Below are 12,385 nucleotides of genomic sequence, written 5' to 3'. Positions count from 1 at the left end.
CACGGGGGCCCGAGATAGAGGCCCCGGAACCCGCCAGCATTTACGACCGCGTAACGTCCGCCCGCGAGGTCCTATCTGGAAAAGATTTTACACACACCTAGAGGATGGCGAGACGAGTCCAACGCTGCCTGACTCGATCCCATTGCCCTCTTGGGCTCTGAGATACTGGCCATGGAACGTTAGCATTCATAGCTGCATAACTCCCGCTCTCGGCGGTCAATCCTCGCCAGCTTTGAGCAACTGATAGGGGAGATCGAGATGAATGCAACGAGCCATGGATGGTCTCTTTAGCCCTTCGGGGGACGGAGATACGGGCCGCGGAATTTGGCCGGAATCTCGGCCTCGTAACTTCCGCCCACGAACTTCTGTCTGCTGCAGATTTTACAGGCTCGTAGAGGAGGCCGAGACGAGTCCAACGATACCTGGCTCGTCTCTCTAGCCCTCCAGGGGACCGAGATACCGAGCCGGAAATTCGGCATAAATCTGCCCGTTTTAGGCGCTCTCACCTCGGCCTCGATCGTGCCCTCGTCCGCGCTCCGGTTCTCAAGAGCTCCAGAAAGTCATATGGCACTTCGGAGGCCCGTGGCTCACGAACCCAAGCACCCTATCACGCCAAATTTTACAGGCATGTCTAAGGGGAGAGCCTCTGTCCAACGCCACCTACCACGGTCCGCTGAGGCCACGGGGGCCCGAGATACGGGCAGCGGAAACAGAGCGCATTTGGTTTTTTGATTTTTTTTTTTTCTCCCCATCTGAGACCTGTGGCTCGCGAACCAAAGCACTGAATCGCACCAAATTTTGCAGGCACGTCCAGGGGCATAGCCCGCGTGGAAAGCCACCTACCCCGATCCGCTGGGCCCACGGGGGCCCGAGATTGAGGCCCCGGAACCCGCCAGCATTCACGGCCGCGTAACTTCCGCCCGCGAGGTCCAATGTGGACAAGATTTTACACACACCTAGAGGATGGCGAGACGAGTCCAACGCTACTTTAATCCACCCCATAGCCCTCTTGGGCTCTGAGATACTGGCCATGGAACGTTAGCATTCATAGCTGCATAACTCCCGCTCTCGGCGGTCAATCCTCGCCAGCTTTGAGCAGCTGATAGGGGAGATCGAGATGAATGCAACGAGCCATGGATGGTCTCTTTAGCCCTTCGGGGGACGGAGATACGAGCCGCGGAAATTGGCCGGAATCTCGGCCTCGTAACTTCCGCCCGCGAACTGCTGTCTGCTCCAGATTTTATAGGCACGTAGAGGAGGCCGAGACGAGTCCAAGGATACCTGGCTCGTCTCTCTAGCCCTCCGGGGGACCGAGATACGAGCCCTGGAATTTGAAGGGATTTGCCAGACTTCAGTCTTCGGTGACGTCATGGGATTGCCGCCTTCTATGATCCGTCCCATTCAAATTCATATGTTTTTTAATTTCAATTCCCAGGCCTGTAGCTCGCGAACCAAAGCTCTGAATCGCACCAAATTTTGCAGGCAGGTTCATGGGCATGGCCTGCGTGGAAAGACACCTACCCCGATCCGCTGGGCCCACGGGGGCCCGAGATAGAGGCCCCGGAACCCGCCAGCATTCACGGCCGCGTAACGTCCGCCCGCGAGGTCCTATCTGGAAAAGATTTTACACACACCTAGAGGATGGCGAGACGAGTCCAACGCTGCCTGACTCGATCCCATTGCCCTCTTGGGCTCTGAGATACTGGCCATGGAACGTTAGCATTCATAGCTGCATAACTCCCGCTCTCGGCGGTCAATCATCGCCAGCTTTGAGCAACTGATAGGGGAGATCGAGATGAATGCAACGAGCCATGGATGGTCTCTTTAGCCCTTCGGGGGACGGAGATACGGGCCGCGGAATTTGGCCGGAATCTCGGCCTCGTAACTTCCGCCCACGAACTTCTGTCTGCTGCAGATTTTACAGGCTCGTAGAGGAGGCCGAGACGAGTCCAACGATACCTGGCTCGTCTCTCTAGCCCTCCAGGGGACCGAGATACCGAGCCGGAAATTCGGCATAAATCTGCCCGTTTTAGGCGCTCTCACCTCGGCCTCGATCGTGCCCTCGTCCGCGCTCCGGTTCTCAAGAGCTCCAGAAAGTCATATGGCACTTCGGAGGCCCGTGGCTCACGAACCCAAGCACCCTATCACGCCAAATTTTACAGGCATGTCTAAGGGGAGAGCCTCTGTCCAACGCCACCTACCACGGTCCGCTGAGGCCACGGTGGCCCGAGATGCGGGCAGCGGAAACAGAGGGCATTTGGTTTTTTGATTTTTTTTTTTTCTCCCCATCTGAGACCTGTGGCTCGCGAACCAAAGCACTGAATCGCACCAAATTTTGCAGGCACGTCCAGGGGCATACCCCGCGTGGAAAGCCACCTACCCCGATCCGCTGGGCCCACGGGGGCCCGAGATTGAGTACCCGGAACCCGCCAGCATTCACGGCCGCGTAACTTCCGCCCGCGAGGTCCTATGTGGACAAGATTTTACACACACCTAGAGGATGGCGAGACGAGTCCAACGCTACTTTAATCCACCCCATAGCCCTCTTGGGCTCTGAGATACTGGCCATGGAACGTTAGCATTCATAGCTGCATAACTCCCGCTCTCGGCGGTCAATCCTCGCCAGCTTTGAGCACCTGATAGGGGAGATCGAGATGAATGCAACGAGCCATGGATGGTCTCTTTAGCCCTTCGGGGGACGGAGATACGGGCCGCGGAATTTGGCCGGAATCTCGGCCTCGTAACTTCCGCCCACGAACTTCTGTCTACTGCAGATTTTACAGGCTCGTAGAGGAGGCCGAGACGAGTCCAACGATACCTGGCTCGTCTCTCTAGCCCTCCAGGGGACCGAGATACCGAGCCGGAAATTCGGCATAAATCTGCCCGTTTTAGGCGCTCTCACCTCGGCCTCGATCGTGCCCTCGTCCGCGCTCCGGTTCTCAAGAGCTCCAGAAAGTCATATGGCACTTCGGAGGCCCGTGGCTCACGAACCCAAGCACCCTATCACGCCAAATTTTACAGGCATGTCTAAGGGGAGAGCCTCTGTCCAACGCCACCTACCACGGTCCGCTGAGGCCACGGGGGCCCGAGATACGGGCAGCGGAAACAGAGCGCATTTGGTTTTTTGATTTTTTTTTTTTCTCCCCATCTGAGACCTGTGGCTCGCGAACCAAAGGACTGAATCGCACCAAATTTTGCAGGCACGTCCAGGGGCATAGCCCGCGTGGAAAGCCACCTACCCCGATCCGCTGGGCCCACGGGGGCCCGAGATTGAGGCCCCGGAACCCGCCAGCATTCACGGCCGCGTAACATCCGCCCGCGAGGTCCAATGTGGACAAGATTTTACACACACCTAGAGGATGGCGAGACGAGTCCAACGCTACTTTAATCCACCCCATAGCCCTCTTGGGCTCTGAGATACTGGCCATGGAACGTTAGCATTCATAGCTGCATAACTCCCGCTCTCGGCGGTCAATCCTCGCCAGCTTTGAGCAGCTGATAGGGGAGATCGAGATGAATGCAACGAGCCATGGATGGTCTCTTTTGCCCTTCGGGGGACGGAGATACGAGCCGCGGAATTTGGCCGGAATCTCGGCCTCGTAACTTCCGCCCGCGAACTGCTGTCTGCTCCAGATTTTATAGGCACGTAGAGGAGGCCGAGACGAGTCCAAGGATACCTGGCTCGTCTCTCTAGCCCTCCGGGGGACCGAGATACGAGCTTTGGAATTTGAAGGGATTTGCCAGACTTCAGGCTTCGGTGACGTCATGGGATTGCCGCCTTCTATAATACGTTCCATTCAAATTCATATGTTTTTTAATTTCAATTCCCAGGCCTGTAGCTCGCGAACCAAAGCACTGAATCGCACCAAATTTTGCAGCCACGTCCAGGGGCATGGCCCGCGTGGAATGACACCTACCCCGATCCGCTGGGCCCACGGGGGCCCGAGATAGAGGCCCCGGAACCCGCCAGCATTCACGGCCGCGTAACTTCCGCCCGCGAGGTCCTATGTGCACAAGATTTTACACACACCTAGAGGATGGCGAGACGAGTCCAACCCTGCCTGACTCGATCCCATTGCCCTCTTGGGCTCTGAGATACTGGCCATGGAACGTTAGCATTCATAGCTGCATAACTCCCGCTCTCGGCGGTCAATCCTCGCCAGCTTTGAGCAGCTGATAGGGGAGATAGAGATGAATGCAACGAGCCATGGATGGTCTCTTTAGCCCTTCGGGGGACGGAGATACGGGCCGCGGAATTTGGCCGGAATCTCGGCCTCGTAACTTCCGCCCACGAACTTCTGTCTGCTGCAGATTTTACAGGCTCGTAGAGGAGGCCGAGACGAGTCCAAGGATACCTGGCTCGTCTCTCTAGCCCTCCGGGGGACCGAGATACGAGCTTTGGAATTTGAAGGGATTTGCCAGACTTCAGGCTTCGGTGACGTCATGGGATTGCCGCCTTCTATAATACGTTCCATTCAAATTCATATGTTTTTTAATTTCAATTCCCAGGCCTGTAGCTCGCGAACCAAAGCACTGAATCGCACCAAATTTTGCAGCCACGTCCAGGGGCATGGCCCGCGTGGAATGACACCTACCCCGATCCGCTGGGCCCACGGGGGCCCGAGATAGAGGCCCCGGAACCCGCCAGCATTCACGGCCGCGTAACTTCCGCCCGCGAGGTCCAATGTGGACAAGATTTTACACACACCTAGAGGATGGCGAGACGAGTCCAACGCTACTTTAATCCACCCCATAGCCCTCTTGGGCTCTGAGATACTGGCCATGGAACGTTAGCATTCATAGCTGCATAACTCCCGCTCTCGGCGGTCAATCCTCGCCAGCTTTGAGCAGCTGATAGGGGAGATCGAGATGAATGCAACGAGCCATGGATGGTCTCTTTAGCCCTTCGGGGGACGGAGATACGAGCCGCGGAATTTGGCCGGAATCTCGGCCTCGTAACTTCCGCCCGCGAACTGCTGTCTGCTCCAGATTTTATAGGCACGTAGAGGAGGCCGAGCCGAGTCCAACGATACCTGGCTCGTCTCTCTAGCCCTCCGGGGGACCGAGATACGAGCCCTGGAATTTGAAGGGATTTGCCAGACTTCAGTCTTCGGTGACGTCATGGGATTGCCGCCTTCTATGATCCGTCCCATTCAAATTCATATGTTTTTTAATTTCAATTCCCAGGCCTGTAGCTCGCGAACCAAAGCTCTGAATCGCACCAAATTTTGCAGGCAGGTTCATGGGTATGGCCCGCGTGGAATGACACCTACCCCGATCCGCTGGGCCCACGGGGGCCCGAGATAGAGGCCCCGGAACCCGCCAGCATTTACGACCGCGTAACGTCCGCCCGCGAGGTCCTATCTGGAAAAGATTTTACACACACCTAGAGGATGGCGAGACGAGTCCAACGCTGCCTGACTCGATCCCATTGCCCTCTTGGGCTCTGAGATACTGGCCATGGAACGTTAGCATTCATAGCTGCATAACTCCCGCTCTCGGCGGTCAATCCTCGCCAGCTTTGAGCAACTGATAGGGGAGATCGAGATGAATGCAACGAGCCATGGATGGTCTCTTTAGCCCTTCGGGGGACGGAGATACGGGCCGCGGAATTTGGCCGGAATCTCGGCCTCGTAACTTCCGCCCACGAACTTCTGTCTGCTGCAGATTTTACAGGCTCGTAGAGGAGGCCGAGACGAGTCCAACGATACCTGGCTCGTCTCTCTAGCCCTCCAGGGGACCGAGATACCGAGCCGGAAATTCGGCATAAATCTGCCCGTTTTAGGCGCTCTCACCTCGGCCTCGATCGTGCCCTCGTCCGCGCTCCGGTTCTCAAGAGCTCCAGAAAGTCATATGGCACTTCGGAGGCCCGTGGCTCACGAACCCAAGCACCCTATCACGCCAAATTTTACAGGCATGTCTAAGGGGAGAGCCTCTGTCCAACGCCACCTACCACGGTCCGCTGAGGCCACGGGGGCCCGAGATACGGGCAGCGGAAACAGAGCGCATTTGGTTTTTTGATTTTTTTTTTTTCTCCCCATCTGAGACCTGTGGCTCGCGAACCAAAGCACTGAATCGCACCAAATTTTGCAGGCACGTCCAGGGGCATAGCCCGCGTGGAAAGCCACCTACCCCGATCCGCTGGGCCCACGGGGGCCCGAGATTGAGGCCCCGGAACCCGCCAGCATTCACGGCCGCGTAACTTCCGCCCGCGAGGTCCAATGTGGACAAGATTTTACACACACCTAGAGGATGGCGAGACGAGTCCAACGCTACTTTAATCCACCCCATAGCCCTCTTGGGCTCTGAGATACTGGCCATGGAACGTTAGCATTCATAGCTGCATAACTCCCGCTCTCGGCGGTCAATCCTCGCCAGCTTTGAGCAGCTGATAGGGGAGATCGAGATGAATGCAACGAGCCATGGATGGTCTCTTTAGCCCTTCGGGGGACGGAGATACGAGCCGCGGAAATTGGCCGGAATCTCGGCATCGTAACTTCCGCCCGCGAACTGCTGTCTGCTCCAGATTTTATAGGCACGTAGAGGAGGCCGAGCCGAGTCCAACGATACCTGGCTCGTCTCTCTAGCCCTCCGGGGGACCGAGATACGAGCCCTGGAATTTGAAGGGATTTGCCAGACTTCAGTCTTCGGTGACGTCATGGGATTGCCGCCTTCTATGATCCGTCCCATTCAAATTCATATGTTTTTTAATTTCAATTCCCAGGCCTGTAGCTCGCGAACCAAAGCTCTGAATCGCACCAAATTTTGCAGGCACGTCCAGGGGCATAGCCCGCGTGGAATGACACCTACCCCGATCCGCTGGGCCCACGGGGGCCCGAGATAGAGGCCCCGGAACCCGCCAGCATTTACGACCGCGTAACGTCCGCCCGCGAGGTCCTATCTGGAAAAGATTTTACACACACCTAGAGGATGGCGAGACGAGTCCAACGCTGCCTGACTCGATCCCATTGCCCTCTTGGGCTCTGAGATACTGGCCATGGAACGTTAGCATTCATAGCTGCATAACTCCCGCTCTCGGCGGTCAATCATCGCCAGCTTTGAGCAACTGATAGGGGAGATCGAGATGAATGCAACGAGCCATGGATGGTCTCTTTAGCCCTTCGGGGGACGGAGATACGGGCCGCGGAATTTGGCCGGAATCTCGGCCTCGTAACTTCCGCCCACGAACTTCTGTCTGCTGCAGATTTTACAGGCTCGTAGAGGAGGCCGAGACGAGTCCAACGATACCTGGCTCGTCTCTCTAGCCCTCCAGGGGACCGAGATACCGAGCCGGAAATTCGGCATAAATCTGCCCGTTTTAGGCGCTCTCACCTCGGCCTCGATCGTGCCCTCGTCCGCGCTCCGGTTCTCAAGAGCTCCAGAAAGTCATATGGCACTTCGGAGGCCCGTGGCTCACGAACCCAAGCACCCTATCACGCCAAATTTTACAGGCATGTCTAAGGGGAGAGCCTCTGTCCAACGCCACCTACCACGGTCCGCTGAGGCCACGGTGGCCCGAGATGCGGGCAGCGGAAACAGAGGGCATTTGGTTTTTTGATTTTTTTTTTTTCTCCCCATCTGAGACCTGTGGCTCGCGAACCAAAGCACTGAATCGCACCAAATTTTGCAGGCACGTCCAGGGGCATACCCCGCGTGGAAAGCCACCTACCCCGATCCGCTGGGCCCACGGGGGCCCGAGATTGAGTACCCGGAACCCGCCAGCATTCACGGCCGCGTAACTTCCGCCCGCGAGGTCCTATGTGGACAAGATTTCACACACACCTAGAGGATGGCGAGACGAGTCCAACGCTGCCTGACTCGATCCCATTGCCCTCTTGGGCTCTGAGATACTGGCCATGGAACGTTAGCATTCATAGCTGCATAACTCCCGCTCTCGGCGGTCAATCATCGCCAGCTTTGAGCAACTGATAGGGGAGATCGAGATGAATGCAACGAGCCATGGATGGTCTCTTTAGCCCTTCGGGGGACGGAGATACGGGCCGCGGAATTTGGCCGGAATCTCGGCCTCGTAACTTCCGCCCACGAACTTCTGTCTGCTGCAGATTTTACAGGCTCGTAGAGGAGGCCGAGACGAGTCCAACGATACCTGGCTCGTCTCTCTAGCCCTCCAGGGGACCGAGATACCGAGCCGGAAATTCGGCATAAATCTGCCCGTTTTAGGCGCTCTCACCTCGGCCTCGATCGTGCCCTCGTCCGCGCTCCGGTTCTCAAGAGCTCCAGAAAGTCATATGGCACTTCGGAGGCCCGTGGCTCACGAACCCAAGCACCCTATCACGCCAAATTTTACAGGCATGTCTAAGGGGAGAGCCTCTGTCCAACGCCACCTACCACGGTCCGCTGAGGCCACGGGGGCCCGAGATACGGGCAGCGGAAACAGAGCGCATTTGGTTTTTTGATTTTTTTTTTTTCTCCCCATCTGAGACCTGTGGCTCGCGAACCAAAGCACTGAATCGCACCAAATTTTGCAGGCACGTCCAGGGGCATAGCCCGCGTGGAAAGCCACCTACCCCGATCCGCTGGGCCCACGGGGGCCCGAGATTGAGGCCCCGGAACCCGCCAGCATTCACGGCCGCGTAACTTCCGCCCGCGAGGTCCTATGTGGAAAAGATTTTACACACACCTAGAGGATGGCGAGACGAGTCCAACGCTGCCTGACTCGATCCCATAGCCCTCTTGGGCTCTGAGATACTGGCCATGGAACGTTAGCATTCATAGCTGCATAACTCCCGCTCTCGGCGGTCAATCCTCGCCAGCTTTGAGCAGCTGATAGGGGAGATCGAGATGAATGCAACGAGCCATGGATGGTCTCTTTAGCCCTTCGGGGGACGGAGATACGAGCCGCGGAATTTGGCCGGAATCTCGGCCTCGTAACTTCCGCCCGCGAACTGCTGTCTGCTCCAGATTTTATAGGCACGTAGAGGAGGCCGAGACGAGTCCAAGGATACCTGGCTCGTCTCTCTAGCCCTCCGGGGGACCGAGATACGAGCTTTGGAATTTGAAGGGATTTGCCAGACTTCAGGCTTCGGTGACGTCATGGGATTGCCGCCTTCTATAATACGTTCCATTCAAATTCATATGTTTTTTAATTTCAATTCCCAGGCCTGTAGCTCGCGAACCAAAGCGCTGAATCGCACCAAATTTTGCAGGCACGTCCAGGGCCATGGCCCGCGTGGAAAGACACCTACCCCGATCCGCTGGGCCCTCGGGGGCCCGAGATAGAGGCCCCGGAACCCGCCAGCATTCACGGCCGCGTAACTTCCGCCCGCGAGGTCCTATGTGCACAAGATTTTACACACACCTAGAGGATGGCGAGACGAGTCCAACGCTGCCTGACTCGATCCCATTGCCCTCTTGGGCTCTGAGATACTGGCCATGGAACGTTAGCATTCATAGCTGCATAACTCCCGCTCTCGGCGGTCAATCCTCGCCAGCTTTGAGCAACTGATAGGGGAGATCGAGATGAATGCAACGAGCCATGGATGGTCTCTTTAGCCCTTCGGGGGACGGAGATACGGGCCGCGGAATTTGGCCGGAATCTCGGCCTCGTAACTTCCGCCCACGAACTTCTGTCTGCTGCAGATTTTACAGGCTCGTAGAGGAGGCCGAGACGAGTCCAACGATACCTGGCTCGTCTCTCTAGCCCTCCAGGGGACCGAGATACCGAGCCGGAAATTCGGCATAAATCTGCCCGTTTTAGGCGCTCTCACCTCGGCCTCGATCGTGCCCTCGTCCGCGCTCCGGTTCTCAAGAGCTCCAGGAATACATATGTTTTTTAATTTCAATTCCCAGGCCTGTAGCTCGCGAACCAAAGCACTGAATCGCACCAAATTTTGCAGGCACGTCCAGGGGCATAGCCCGCGTGGAAAGCCACCTACCCCGATCCGCTGGGCCCACGGGGGCCCGAGATTGAGGCCCCGGAACCCGCCAGCATTCACGGCCGCGTAACTTCCGCCCGCGAGGTCCAATGTGGACAAGATTTTACACACACCTAGAGGATGGCGAGACGAGTCCAACGCTACTTTAATCCACCCCATAGCCCTCTTGGGCTCTGAGATACTGGCCATGGAACGTTAGCATTCATAGCTGCATAACTCCCGCTCTCGGCGGTCAATCCTCGCCAGCTTTGAGCAGCTGATAGGGGAGATCGAGATGAATGCAACGAGCCATGGATGGTCTCTTTAGCCCTTCGGGGGACGGAGATACGAGCCGCGGAAATTGGCCGGAATCTCGGCCTCGTAACTTCCGCCCGCGAACTGCTGTCTGCTCCAGATTTTATAGGCACGTAGAGGAGGCCGAGCCGAGTCCAACGATACCTGGCTCGTCTCTCTAGCCCTCCGGGGGACCGAGATACGAGCCCTGGAATTTGAAGGGATTTGCCAGACTTCAGTCTTCGGTGACGTCATGGGATTGCCGCCTTCTATGATCCGTCCCATTCAAATTCATATGTTTTTTAATTTCAATTCCCAGGCCTGTAGCTCGCGAACCAAAGCTCTGAATCGCACCAAATTTTGCAGGCACGTCCAGGGCCATGGCCCGCGTGGAAAGACACCTACCCCGATCCGCTGGGCCCTCGGGGGCCCGAGATAGAGGCCCCGGAACCCGCCAGCATTTACGGCCGCGTAACTTCCGCCCGCGAGGTCCTATCTGGAAAAGATTTTACACACACCTAGAGGATGGCGAGACGAGTCCAACGCTGCCTGACTCGATCCCATTGCCCTCTTGGGCTCTGAGATACTGGCCATGGAACGTTAGCATTCATAGCTGCATAACTCCCGCTCTCGGCGGTCAATCATCGCCAGCTTTGAGCAACTGATAGGGGAGATCGAGATGAATGCAACGAGCCATGGATGGTCTCTTTAGCCCTTCGGGGGACGGAGATACGGGCCGCGGAATTTGGCCGGAATCTCGGCCTCGTAACTTCCGCCCACGAACTTCTGTCTGCTGCAGATTTTACAGGCTCGTAGAGGAGGCCGAGACGAGTCCAACGATACCTGGCTCGTCTCTCTAGCCCTCCAGGGGACCGAGATACCGAGCCGGAAATTCGGCATAAATCTGCCCGTTTTAGGCGCTCTCACCTCGGCCTCGATCGTGCCCTCGTCCGCGCTCCGGTTCTCAAGAGCTCCAGAAAGTCATATGGCACTTCGGAGGCCCGTGGCTCACGAACCCAAGCACCCTATCACGCCAAATTTTACAGGCATGTCTAAGGGGAGAGCCTCTGTCCAACGCCACCTACCACGGTCCGCTGAGGCCACGGTGGCCCGAGATGCGGGCAGCGGAAACAGAGGGCATTTGGTTTTTTGATTTTTTTTTTTTCTCCCCATCTGAGACCTGTGGCTCGCGAACCAAAGCACTGAATCGCACCAAATTTTGCAGGCACGTCCAGGGGCATACCCCGCGTGGAAAGCCACCTACCCCGATCCGCTGGGCCCACGGGGGCCCGAGATTGAGTACCCGGAACCCGCCAGCATTCACGGCCGCGTAACTTCCGCCCGCGAGGTCCTATGTGGACAAGATTTTACACACACCTAGAGGATGGCGAGACGAGTCCAACGCTACTTTAATCCACCCCATAGCCCTCTTGGGCTCTGAGATACTGGCCATGGAACGTTAGCATTCATAGCTGCATAACTCCCGCTCTCGGCGGTCAATCCTCGCCAGCTTTGAGCACCTGATAGGGGAGATCGAGATGAATGCAACGAGCCATGGATGGTCTCTTTAGCCCTTCGGGGGACGGAGATACGGGCCGCGGAATTTGGCCGGAATCTCGGCCTCGTAACTTCCGCCCACGAACTTCTGTCTACTGCAGATTTTACAGGCTCGTAGAGGAGGCCGAGACGAGTCCAACGATACCTGGCTCGTCTCTCTAGCCCTCCAGGGGACCGAGATACCGAGCCGGAAATTCGGCATAAATCTGCCCGTTTTAGGCGCTCTCACCTCGGCCTCGATCGTGCCCTCGTCCGCGCTCCGGTTCTCAAGAGCTCCAGAAAGTCATATGGCACTTCGGAGGCCCGTGGCTCACGAACCCAAGCACCCTATCACGCCAAATTTTACAGGCATGTCTAAGGGGAGAGCCTCTGTCCAACGCCACCTACCACGGTCCGCTGAGGCCACGGGGGCCCGAGATACGGGCAGCGGAAACAGAGCGCATTTGGTTTTTTGATTTTTTTTTTTTCTCCCCATCTGAGACCTGTGGCTCGCGAACCAAAGGACTGAATCGCACCAAATTTTGCAGGCACGTCCAGGGGCATAGCCCGCGTGGAAAGCCACCTACCCCGATCCGCTGGGCCCACGGGGGCCCGAGATTGAGGCCCCGGAACCCGCCAGCATTCACGGCCGCGTAACTTCCGCCCGCGAGGTCCTATGT

Source organism: Hemibagrus wyckioides, linkage group LG25, assembly GCF_019097595.1.
Source record: "Hemibagrus wyckioides isolate EC202008001 linkage group LG25, SWU_Hwy_1.0, whole genome shotgun sequence".
Lineage (NCBI taxonomy): Eukaryota > Metazoa > Chordata > Actinopteri > Siluriformes > Bagridae > Hemibagrus > Hemibagrus wyckioides.
Note: the sequence above shows the minus strand (reverse complement) of the source record.